Source organism: Gymnoscopelus microlampas (assembly GCF_963454915.1).
Source record: "Gymnoscopelus microlampas genome assembly, chromosome: 20".
Taxonomy (NCBI): domain Eukaryota; kingdom Metazoa; phylum Chordata; class Actinopteri; order Myctophiformes; family Myctophidae; genus Gymnoscopelus; species Gymnoscopelus microlampas.
Genome location: NC_139957.1, coordinates 21,085,001 through 21,098,275, shown reverse-complemented (window position 1 = coordinate 21,098,275; position 13,275 = coordinate 21,085,001). Strand labels below are relative to the sequence as shown.

The window sequence follows — 13,275 nt, the reverse complement described above, 5'->3', positions numbered from 1 at the left end:
TTTTTTATCCTTTTGAATTTTAATATTCAATAAACTAATCAAACAATCCACTTCTTCTAGGCTCGGTGCATAACTGTAATCCCCATTTCCTGTTCATTTTCCTGTAGCTTTAACATAGTTAGTAGTTAACATGCTGCTAAGCTAATCAAACAAAGCTACAGGAAAATGAACACGATCAAATGGTTATGCCACCTTCTGAAAACTGGGAATACAGTACACAGAGGTTTACAAACAAATCACAATTCAATACACACTTATTTCCTTATTATCTCTTTATTCTTCTTGTGAATACACAGCTGCGCAAACAAATGTTCCACAATTACAGTATTCCACAAATATTCCATATGATTGTGGAATATTTGTGGACTGGAACTAGACCCCCTGAAATGGAATCTAGTTCATAGGACCACAATGGAAACAAGTCCCCAGGACTTGTGTTATCCTTTTAGCCTTAACGTACCTCATGACGTTTACCTATCTGACTAATTAAGTATTCAAACAAACAGCAGATCAAGCCAGCTTTGAATTATTTTTGACAGAACAGAAGCGGGACAGCCACTTAACACAAAGCACACACAAAGCAGTCACCAGGGCTGATTAAGCTTGATCCAGAACAGAGCAGTTAACTTCTCTTTTTTTTTTTTACACGTCAGAATCAGAATCAGGTTTATTGTCACATCACAGGTTTACAAGGTACAAAAGTGGGTGAAATTCGTTTTTGTACATCGTTCCCAGCGCAACGTTAATTTCCATAGAAAGAAGAGGGGGGGAAGAAGAAGAGGGGTGGGGGGCAAGTGGGAAGGAGATCAAACAAGAGAACAGCAGAAGGCCAAACAAGTTATCTACATATTTACAAAGTACCTGAGATAATAAAAACTAAGGTGCCTGAGCATAGCAGCAATGTACGTATACTGTGCATGATATACTTATGACGTTAAGGTGCTTAGAGAAAAAGAGTACAATAAAAAAAAAAGACAAAAAAGTCAGTGCGTTATACATGGGATTAAGGTGCAAAAGGTCAGTGCGTGTCCACCTAGGGTGGACTGACCCTGGTATAATCCGCAAGTAGCTCCATGAGGGAGAGCAACAAAAAAGTCATTTGTACCTGGTGTAGTCCACAGGTATGTCCGAGGAGGGCTAAGTCCAAGTCCACGTCACTAGTCGAATGAAAATAAAATAATAATAAAACATAATAGCACAGCTTACTTTGCAGGGACACCCTTTTTGCTTGGGCCGGTTCCACAACAACTGAAACATATTAAACAAGTGCTGTACTGAATAGCCAGTGAGCTACCAGGGTAAGGTCCAACCAGAGCTACTTCGTTGAACAGAACACAAGTTCAAATTACACAACACTGTACAATACTGTGACACTAAGATCCCCCACAATGGACAGTGAAAGTTCAAGTTAAATCAGTCCTGAGTGCCTGCTGTGTGTCCTCCCCTTCTCGCTGGAGCATGCTTGAGGTGGTCTGCGGCATGCTGCCTTATGAGGTCCTCTGTGGCTTCTGGGGCGAATTTCATGACTGCATCTGCATAGTAGAAAAAGGCAATAAAAAATGTGCAAAGGCAACATGCTGTCCTAGTCCCTATCTGACATAATACACAGCTCGATTGAACTCCTGCCATCTGGTAGGAGGTTCAAGAGCTCAGGGGGAAGCACCAGCAGGTCATCCAACAGCTGCCCCAAACCATCAGAACCCTGAACCATGTATTGCCCCCAAAACCAACATCTTGAAAGATGGATTGCACTTTGAATGCATCAGCACTTTTTACCAATGTTGTCTGCTCTTTACTTTTTAATGTTTGCCTCTTTTTAATGTGCATCATGAGTTGAGGAGAATGGCATTTTGCTCCCCTGTTTGCCTAGTGTGTGTTGTGGAAGTGACAATAAAACTGATTGCGAGTCTCCATATTGACATGCAAAAATGCTTGTACATCCACAACTAGTTTAATACAAAGCCATCTCCCTTCTACACCTAACCACCAGTTATTTAAAATGTTATGATAGCAACGGTAACGGTAGACAGTTGGCATTGTATTTTTTTTATGTCAACCGGAAAGGACATGTTTTACCCAATTACATTTTGATTTTGTCCTTGGTCAACATGAAATATGGGCTTACCTTGTATTGCGCTGAAAGCCGCAGTCTTCTCTTTTTCCCCCTTCATGTTCAACTGTGCCATCAGACTGTTACTGAAGAGCCTTAAGAAAAACAAATTACATTTGATAATGTAGTAGGATTAGGATTTATTGTAAAACATGGTATAAACCCTTTATACTACTAATTTTCACTTAATGTTCAACCATTATGTCATTGACATGACATAACAGAGGATTCAGGTGTTAAGCTAAAAAAAAAAAGGCAAATTAATGGAAACTTGCAGTCAGGCGCTCATCTAGAAGAATTAACCAAATAAGTGTTCACACATTGAAAACCACAGCGCACCCAAACATCACACAGGGGTTAATTCATAGTGTATGTTGAAACATACCTGTCAAGAACTTTGTGGACACAGTCCTTAACGTCCTTCCCTCTATAACGGGAAAGTTGCAGCACCTGTTGGAATAAGTCCATGAAAACTTTCACTGACATATCCCAGAGGAACGTAAAAAGTGTGCGAGTGCATCTTATGCTGTTCATTACTTCCAGACTCTTGAAAAGCCTACCAGGGTATTAAAAGCTTGGACATCACTGAGGAGTTGCTCCTCTCTCTGGAAGTCCTCCATTCTCTCAACATGACTGGCCGCTGAAGAGGCAGGTTCTTTAGTGAATATTGATATGGTCAGGACTTTCTTCTGGTATACTGAAAAATAAGTAAGTGTACACAGAGACATGTTATAGACACCACCCTACAATGATACAAAACACTGATATAATTGAAGAGCAGTTTTTGTGTCCCGATAGGAGAGGAGACAGAGAGAACAGTAAAGGAAGAAAGGAGAGAATGGGCAGAAGAGAGAAGGGTTGCAAATTAAGTGTCCCCCAGTTTGTTGGGGGTCTTCATTGAAATAGCTCAGAACTTACCTTGTGCTGGCAATGGGAATGCCCATGTTGGCCTCTCAGTCACTGCATAGCACCTGTAATAAGAACAAAAGTACATTTTAGAAATTACAAAGTGATATTTTTGCATTAAAACTTTCCAAGACAGATGACTATACATTAGATGAGAAATAATAAATATGTCATATTGTAACAATTAGGGGTGCACGATACTACTTGCTGAATTGTAAAGGTTTTGATTACTTGGGGCCTTTGGACAACTCACCATGCCTGACCGTGTCCCTGGATCTGTCATGTCTGGACCTGACCGTGTTCCTCGACCCATCACTGCGGTGGGACCTGTCATCATGTCTGGACCTGACAGAGTGCCTCCGAGCTGTTGCTGTACCTGGAGTCGTGGCTGGTCCTGATGCTGTGCCGGTATCCGACACTGTGTCTGGAGCCATCACTGTGCCTGATGGCTGGAGCCATCACTAAAGACTTAATACTTGGACATAATACTACTACAACACCATGTCACACTGAAAAAGACTACCCCTACTGGTTGGTCTTAGATGTTGACAATCACACATCTCCTCTGATACATATAGTTCAACACATTGAGCCTGTAACTACTTACTCATTGCTTGTGAATTAGGTATGGTAATGATTTCTTTAGTATGCACAACATGTAACACCTTGTACTGACTGTACTTAAAATGTGTTGGTGCAATGGAGAAAGTGAATACTCACGGGGTGTGGACATTTCTCTGCTCCGAGGTGCTACACTTGCATGTCGGGAGCCTGGAAAAGACAAAGAATGTTCTTAGATACCAAATACAAAAGGTGACTGCTTAAATGTGATTCATACTCACTGTGTGTAGACATCTCCCTGTGCCAAGACCCCTCAGCATGCTCCAACTCGACAGACATGGTGTCCACCACGACATCCACCAGGCCATCCAGGTTTTGATTTTCAGAGTCTGAAACATAAAGGACCCCCTGCCACTGCAGCTCACATAAAATGCCGTAACTCGGGGGCTTTCCCCCCACAAACAATCCCTCCACACAACTAGGAACCAATCGCCGTTACAGCCCTCTTCTGTATACATGTGACCTACGGTCGCTTATCTCCCGATTAGGGAGTCTTACTGGTATTTCATAAATTGACATCAATACTCAACAAGCATTGAGTAACACATTGTTGTCCTGGCTGGACTGCAACTTCCTTGGTGCGATAGGAAAGGAGGGCACCTATACGGCTTATTAAAGCATTTGATTGTCATTTTTGACAATGGACTTATAAATTGATTATAGAAGAAAGTTACCCATAATGCTCCAAAACGTCATATAAAACATGAATGGTCTACAATGTGAGGCCCAGTTTCTGTTAACACATTTCATATTTAGAAGTTACTTGAGAAACATATGAACTCTACATCAGTCATCATCTTGTCTTTTAACAGGTTTCCCCTTCCCTCTTATCACCACATCCACATCCTCCTCTTCCTCCTCTGCTTGGCTGGTCAGGTTGTAGTTGTCACATTCACAAGCTTTAACTAGAAGTTATACAATTCAACTGTAAACATTGATTCAACTATTTGTACTTGAATTATTGAGTAAATGATCCAAAAACCTGCCTGAAGTCATCTTTATCTTGACTAACTGGGACGTCAGCCAGTCCTCCTGGGGGTCCTTTCTCATCTTGTAAGTTGTGTTTGTTTGGCATTTGGCCATCTAATGGTTCCCTTACCCCTGTCGATCCAATTATTAGGAATTGTACCCTCTGTCTCCTTTCCATCCTCCAACCACACATCCCTGGCATACATGACCTGAAAAAGACAGCACAAACATGTTAGTGCAATATCAGAAAATAAATTATGTGAACCATAGTCAATAAATCACCGGGCAAGTGGTCATGTTAGTAGAGGGCAAAGAACTAGAGGCGGCCGGATTGAAAATGCTACGATTCTCATTAGAAGCAACATGGAGGGATGAGAACAGAAATGACTACATTTGAGTATAAGCCCAGGTTAGAAGGTTAGACGATAAAGCAAGAGAGGTGGATAAAGCGAGAGGTGAGGTAGAGATGGTTTATCTGAGGCGGAGGGAGAAGGATGCTGAAACGCAAGACAAATAGCAAATTTAGGGTGTGCTGAGAGAGACAAGCAGGTGATGATCGAGGAAGGTGCAGCCATGACGGGAACTAGCTGAAAGAAAAATAAAATGTAACCTTTAATATTGCTGTTCCAGACCATGGCGAAAGGGTATGAGGACATAACCACCAACGTTTCTTGTGGGAGGCAAGCCACCTTGCGGAACAGATCCGTTTCACGCAGTAGTCCATCTTTCATCCTACCCTGACTTGGCTTCCATTTCCTTGCTTGTTCTTTCACTGAAGTCCTGATTGTTTTTCTGGATATATGATATGATTGACAGCCGCAGCAGTGCAGCCAGTCTCATCCCTGACATTGTTGTCTCCTATCAAGGGACCATAGATGACCCACCCCAATAGGGTCCTCACAGCATATGGTCGATCTGCCTGGCTGTTAACCACCTCCAAAAAGGTTCCAATAACTTTGAAGCATTTCTGCCAATCAGTAGGTCAACACCAGAGTCTATTTCTTGCAGTTTGATATGTTTCAAATAAGGCCATGGTGACAAGCCCTGTTGTTTTTGGAATATTGTGTTGTGAGACAGGCATGGTTTTATGAGTGAACACATTAGGGAGTTGTATGAAATCATTTTTGTCCAACTTGGCTATTTCCAAACCTGAGATATGGTGACTGGTCTCAGGCTTCACTTGGTTCATTGTGCGGAGAAGAATATTAGTTTTTTGTCCGGTAATGTTTAGCCTTCTCATTAAGTTTTCAGTGCAGAATGTGGATGTGCTTCCATGGTCCAAAAATGCATATGTTTGCAACACTGTCTCCCTGTGGCTCTTCACTTGAACGGGTACTATGGAGAAGATGGAGGTTTCATCACCGGCCCCAATATGACCACATGTGTGAGGTAAGACGACAGCATTGTTTCCTATTGATTTCTTTTCCGTTTTTCTTCAATGTGGAGTATATCAGGATGGTTTTGTTCACACGTATCACAGGTTAAACGACTTGTGCAGTCTCTGCTTAAGTGTCCTCTTTTCAAACAGCCAAAAACAGACTCCCTTTTCCTTTAAGTAGTGCATCTTCTCTCTGTGTCTTCTCTATTTCATCTGTGGACACCGCTCCAATGTGTGACCACTTTTATTGCAGAAAAGACAATCATTATGATAGCTGATGAATACACTTCTTTCCACTCCATTTGACTGCACTGCCGTTTCTATGGGTGTTACTGTTGTGGCAAAACTGCTTCTTGGAATGTCTCTTGTGTCTCTTGGTTTGATGATGGTTGAGGTTTTGACAGTTGTAGTTTGCTTAGCATCTTGTATGTTTCCAAACAGTGGGTCAGACAGTATTTTTTACCTGTCTCTCTATGAATTGTACAAGGTCAGAAAGCTTAGCACGATGTCCATGCCTCTCCTGTAGCTTGCATGCCTTGTTCCTCCAGGTTTATCCGAGCTTGTATGGATGGCCTTTTGTATATTGTTCAAAGTAATGTAAGCAGTCACTGTAATCGTCAGTCTTTTTCTCCACTCCTCTCTCAAATGCCCTGATAAACATTTCATATTGCAATGGGTCACCATCATAAACTGGTATGTCTCTTGGTGGTAAAGTGGAATACAGATTTTGCTTAACCAGTAAAGCAGTTTTTTCATTCTGTCTTCGTAGCACATTACAAATATCACCTGCAGGGGGTGTAGTGTGAGTGACATGACCTTGAACATTCTTTTTCCCATGAAGCTGTACATTTTCAGTTTGCACATTTTGGTTTATTATATTTTCGGTTTGAACATTTTGCCTGGGGAGAGAGTATTGCATTAGAGGAGTCATGTAATGAGCTTTGGCAGATTTTTCATGAAGTGGTTGTTTTGGTCTCACAACCTGTGGCTGGGAGGGAGGCTTTGTGGTTTCCATTGTTTCCTTTTTAGGTAGGTAGGTATGTATTTGCATTTGGGTTGAATGGGGTTGTTTCCTTTGGAGCAGCAGCTCCTTTCTTTGAGTTTGTCCCACTTGACACTCTTGATGAGTTCCTTGGCCCATGGTTTCCAGTACATGGGCCTTTGCTGCTTCCAGCTGAGTCTCCATTTCCAGTTGCTCCTTTTGCATTCTGAGTTGTCCCTGTTATGCTTCAATTTCATATTTTTGTGTAAGCCAGCCACCTGTTCCATGAGAGCAGCCTTTTCAGCCTGAGCTATGATGAGCAGATGAAGTTGAAGATAATTTTGATGGAGTGGATTTGTGTGTGGATTTTGATACATTTGATATACTGTCATGGGGTCCAATGTCATCAGAATGTACAGCACTCCACATTTCACTTTCAGCAGTGACCGGTGTTTGTGGCTCCTTTTCAACAGTGACATGTATTGGTAGTTCCTTCTGAATAATGACATGCATTTGCTGTTTCACCTCTGATAGCCACAGGTGTACATCCTGTACAAAACCTTCCAGAATATACATTTTTGGTTGAAACCATGAATTTTGCCTTGCAATTTCCTCCTCAGGTAATGGCAAAACCACCAATGATGAATGACTTTCCCTTGCTTCATCACACAGTTTGATTAATCTGAAGGTCACTGCAAATCAACAGCGAGACAAAATTAAACATATTACAAACATAAACAAACAGATAATACATATATTACAATATATTAAAAGCAGAAGTGATACTTAGGCGTCTTCCTTCTTGCGTGTATCATCATCAGATGTCCAGCTCAATGACGTGCAGCCACTCCCTCGTCTCAGGTCCCACATGGTCTGTACAGGACATAGAGGTGATTATGTGATAGGCAGTCTGCATAAGCATGCTGTGCAGTCTGTCAGGCCCAAACTGTAGGAGTAGTAGCGCAGCAAAATAAACTTTATCTTGAAAGAAAGAATAAGAAAGTCGGAAGATTACTATAGTCTAAAAACATAAACAAACAGATAATACATATATTAAAAACAGAAGTGATACTCAGGCATCTTCCTTCTTTCGTGTGTCATCATCAGATGTCCAGCTCAATGACGTGCAGCCACGCCCTCGTCTCAGGTCCCATATCAAAGAGACCGGCCTCCGATGGTGGCCTGTACAGGACACAGAGGTGATTATGTGATAGGCAGTCTGCATAAGCATACTGTGCAGTCTGTCAGGCCCAAACTGTGGGAGTAGTAGCGCGGCAAAATAAACTTTATCTTGAAAGAAAGAAGAAGAAACCCGGAAGATCTATAGTCTACTATAGTCAACACTAAATCGCGCACACATACACACTTTGGTAGGGGTTTGGATTGTGTCGTTACCTTGCCATGATGCAACTCGAAAGGTCACTGAAAATCAACAGAGAGACAAAATGAAACATATATTAAAAACATAAACAAACAGATAATACATATATTACAATATATTAAAAACTGAAGTGATACTCAGGCGTTTTCCTTCTTTCGTGTGTCATCATCAGATGTCCAGCTCAATGACGTGCAGCCACGCCCTCGTCTCAGGTCCCACATCAAAGAGACCGGCCTCCGATGGTGGCCTGTACAGGACACAGAGGTGATTATGTGATAGGCAGTCTGCATAAGCATACTGTGCAGTCTGTCAGGCCCAAACTGTGGGAGTAGTAGCGCGGCAAAATAAACTTTATCTTGAAAGAAAGAAGAAGAAACCCGGAAGATCTATAGTCTACTATAGTCAACACTAAATCGCGCACACATACACACTTTGGTAGGGGTTTGGATTGTGTCGTTACCTTGCCATGATGTAACTCGAAAGGTCACTGAAAATCAACAGAGAGACAAAATGAAACATATATTAAAAACATAAACAAACAGATAATACATATATTACAATATATTAAAAACTGAAGTGATACTCAGGCGTTTTCCTTCTTTCGTGTGTCATCATCAGATGTCCAGCTCAATGACGTGCAGCCACGCCCTCGTCTCAGGTCCCACATCAAAGAGACCGGCCTCCGATGGTGGCCTGTACAGGACACAGAGGTGATTATGTGATAGGCAGTCTGCATAAGCATACTGTGCAGTCTGTCAGGCCCAAACTGTGGGAGTAGTAGCGCGGCAAAATAAACTTTATCTTGAAAGAAAGAAGAAGAAACCCGGAAGATCTATAGTCTACTATAGTCAACACTAAATCGCGCACACATACACACTTTGGTAGGGGTTTGGATTGTGTCGTTACCTTGCCATGATGCAACTCGAAAGGTCACTGAAAATCAACAGAGAGACAAAATGAAACATATATTAAAAACATAAACAAACAGATAATACATATATTACAATATATTAAAAACTGAAGTGATACTCAGGCGTTTTCCTTCTTTCGTGTGTCATCATCAGATGTCCAGCTCAATGACGTGCAGCCACGCCCTCGTCTCAGGTCCCACATCAAAGAGACCGGCCTCCGATGGTGGCCTGTACAGGACACAGAGGTGATTATGTGATAGGCAGTCTGCATAAGCATACTGTGCAGTCTGTCAGGCCCAAACTTTGGGAGTAGTAGCGCGGCAAAATAAACTTTATCTTGAAAGAAAGAAGAAGAAACCCGGAAGATCTATAGTCTACTATAGTCAACACTAAATCGCGCACACATACACACTTTGGTAGGGGTTTGGATTGTGTCGTTACCTTGCCATGATGTAACTCGAAAGGTCACTGAAAATCAACAGAGAGACAAAATGAAACATATATTAAAAACATAAACAAACAGATAATACATATATTACAATATATTAAAAACTGAAGTGATACGCAGGCGTTTTCCTTCTTTCGTGTGTCATCATCAGATGTCCAGCTCAATGACGTGCAGCCACGCCCTCGTCTCAGGTCCCACATCAAAGAGACCGGCCTCCGATGGTGGCCTGTACAGGACACAGAGGCTGTGCAGTCTGTCAGGCCCAAACTGTGGGAGTAGTAGCGTGGCAAAATAAACTTTATCTTGAAAGAAAGAAGAAGAAACCCGGAAGATCTATAGTCTACTATAGTCAACACTAAATCGCGCACACATACACACTTTGGTAGGGGTTTGGATTGTGTCGTTACCTTGCCATGATGTAACTCGAAAGGTCACTGAAAATCAACAGAGAGACAAAATGAAACATAAATTAAAAACATAAACAAACAGATAATACATATATTACAATATATTAAAAACTGAAGTGATACGCAGGCGTTTTCCTTCTTTCGTGTGTCATCATCACATGTCCAGCTCAATGACGTGCAGCCACGCCCTCGTCTCAGGTCCCACATCAAAGAGACCGGCCTCCGATGGTGGCCTGTACAGGACACAGAGGTGATTATGTGATAGGCAGTCTACATAAGCATACTGTGCAGTCTGTCAGGCCCAAACTGTGGGAGTAGTAGCGCGGCAAAATAAACTTTATCTTGAAAGAAAGAAGAAGAAACCCGGAAGATCTATAGTCTACTATAGTCAACACTAAATCGCGCACACATACCCACTTTGGTAGGGGTTTGGATTGTGTCGTTACCTTGCCATGATGTAACTCCAAAGGTCACTGAAAATCAACAGAGACAAAATGAAACATATATTAAAAACATAAACAAACAGATAATACATATATTACAATATATTAAAAACTGAAGTGATACGCAGGCGTTTTCCTTCTTTCGTGTGTCATCATCAGATGTCCAGCTCAATGACGTGCAGCCACGCCCTCGTCTCAGGTCCCACATCAAAGAGACCGGCCTCCGATGGTGGCCTGTACAGGACACAGAGGTGATTATGTGATAGGCAGTCTGCATAAGCATACTGCAGTCTGTCAGGCCCAAACTGTGGGAGGAATAGCGCGTCAAAATAAAGTTGTTGTTTAGTTGTTGTCCAAGTCGAACCAACGCAATCCACCGTGTTCACTCCACTGCTTCGCAGCTGGCTTGTGAGTTTAGGATTCACATTCTCTAAAATGAGTTTAATGACGTCCTCCTCACTGATCTGAGGCTGCCAACGTTGGCACAGAGACCTGTACATATAGGCAAAATGTCTAAGGCTTTCGTCTTCACCCTGTACTCGGGTTCGAACTCTCAGCCAATTCGTCCTCATAGACCAACACGCCCAGGTGTTGGTCTCCTGGCCTACTACATCCCACTAGTCTCTGGCAGTGCCATGAAACACATTCCTGAGTGTCACAATGAGTTCCTCATCCAACAGGGGCTGCATGGCGAGAAAGTCACGGCACTTTTCCAAATAACGCAATAGATCTGAGGTGTCCTCACGCTGTCCAAAGGTGGTTAATTGGAGTTTAATGGGAGATTTGCCCATAAATCCTCCTCGCAGGTCACCTTGTACGTTCTCCCGACGTGTACCTCCACCAGTGCGTAGCGTGGACTGCAGATGTTGATGCGCCTTACCAGATGGTGCAGTAGGTGGTATGACAGGAGAACTGGTTTGTAGTGTGGTTTGAACAGCAGTTCCAGCCACTGAAGTAGTGTTAATATTTCTGTATTCATGGTCTCCAGATTTTTCAAGCATGTTGCTACTGATGATTGAGTGTGTTCCAAATTGTGTACAATAGGGGCAGAGCAGTATTTACAACCCTCAGAACTTCAGTATGGCGTTTCAATTTCCAGTTCATGCTCACTCATTGCAGTTGAATGTCCATCCGGTTCATTGATCTGATTTATTTCACTTATTGCAGGTGAATTTCCATCCGGTTCATTGATCTGATTTATTTCACTTATTGCAGGTGAATTTCCATCCGGTTCATTGATCTGATTTATTTCACTTACTGCAGGTGAATTTCCATCCGGTTCATATATTTGAGGCTGGTTAGCTTGAGTTGACATTGTTTGAGGGTGGTGGTGGTGGTGATGATTTGTTTGAGGGTGGTGGGTTTGACACCAACACGGGTGCTGAGTTTCTATTTCATCAAAGACCCACAAGTTTCCATCAAACTTTTCCATTTTGAAATTGCAAATGTTCCCTTTTTGATCGCGTTTGAATAAATAAAATTGTTATTTCCCACTGAGCTTGTTTGCACAGTTTTGCTTGTTTGTTCCTTTGTTTGTTGAAAATGATCCGGTTTTGCACCTGTGAACTCAGTTGTTTTTGCTTGAGATTGAGGTCCTTTTAAACATCTGGGGTGCCACTTTTTATGTAACGGTTTAGCTTTGATATTACTGTTTGGGGTGCCAGTTAGGCCAAAGCCTAACACGAATTTAGTCCAGTCTGGACAAAAAAAACACTTTTTTAAAAGCCAACCTTACACAGGATTTAAATGCACAATTAGTAGAACCAAATGAACCTTAAAACCTGAAACCAGGGATTGATTACCCACAAAAGAATACCTTCAACTCAATAAACAACAGAATGAATGAAATACACAGACACAAAAAACCTCAGTTTGACTTTGTATTGTAAAATAATCCCCAATCCAGTCCACAGTTTGTCCAATACCACGCAGTTCAGTGTCAGTTCACAGAAAGTCACTATTCACAACCCACTGTTCCTTCAAAACAGGTTATTCACAAATGTATTGAAACCTTGGTTAACCAAAATGAAATAAAGACAAAATAAAAATGCCCCACGACCTTTACCGTGGTGGCGAACGAATGAATGAGGCAACCAGCTGTACACCGTGTTTGTGTGAGAGAGGAGGGGGGGGGGATAGCTCCAGGAATCCACTCCACTTTTTCCGGTGTGCCTGTGTGTGTGTGCGGTTTGGATTGTGTAGTTACCTCGCCATGATGCAACTCCAAAGGTCACTGCAAATCAACAAAATGAAACATATATTACAAACATAAACAAACAGATATTACATAGATTACAAACAGAAGTGATACTCAGGCGTCCTTTTCTTTCGTGTGTCATCGTTGGACGTCCAGCTCAATGACGTGCAGCCACGCCCTCGTCTCAGGTCCCACATCAAGAGACCGGCCTTCGATGGTGGTCTGTACAGGACACAGAGGTGATTATGTGATCGGCAGACTAAATAAGCATACTGTGCAGTCTCTCAGGCACAAACTGTGGGAGGAGTAGCGCGGCAAAATACAGATTATCTAGAAAGAAAGAAGAAGAAGAATAAAGTTGGGAGATTACTATAGTCCATACTAATAAACACAGATCATTTGTGGTGCAGTTGATTAGTTACAACATATCCGTCATAACCACAAATTAGACAGCACGGCACTGTACCAAATCCCATTAAACAATAATCTCTCAAAAGAAAAATAACACAAACAACAACTTAT

The 13,275-nt window shown here is 42.0% G+C and overlaps 1 long non-coding RNA gene across 3 annotated transcripts; it reads right to left on the bottom strand.

The window, feature by feature from the left end:
• Window positions 1-2,125: 2,125 nt before the first annotated feature.
• On the bottom strand, window positions 2,126-3,915 carry LOC311036223. 3 transcript variants are annotated; one of them, XR_014599821.1, is made up of 7 exons: window positions 3,859-3,915; window positions 3,737-3,787; window positions 3,270-3,465; window positions 3,029-3,081; window positions 2,671-2,807; window positions 2,496-2,560; window positions 2,126-2,205 (listed from the first exon to the last, which is right to left on the bottom strand). It is a non-coding gene; the product is annotated as an uncharacterized lncRNA (long non-coding RNA). The 3 variants fall into 3 exon arrangements; XR_014599822.1 differs by having other exon boundaries at window positions 3,270-3,477; window positions 3,737-3,909; XR_014599823.1 differs by having other exon boundaries at window positions 3,737-3,909.
• Window positions 3,916-13,275: the final 9,360 nt, after the last annotated feature.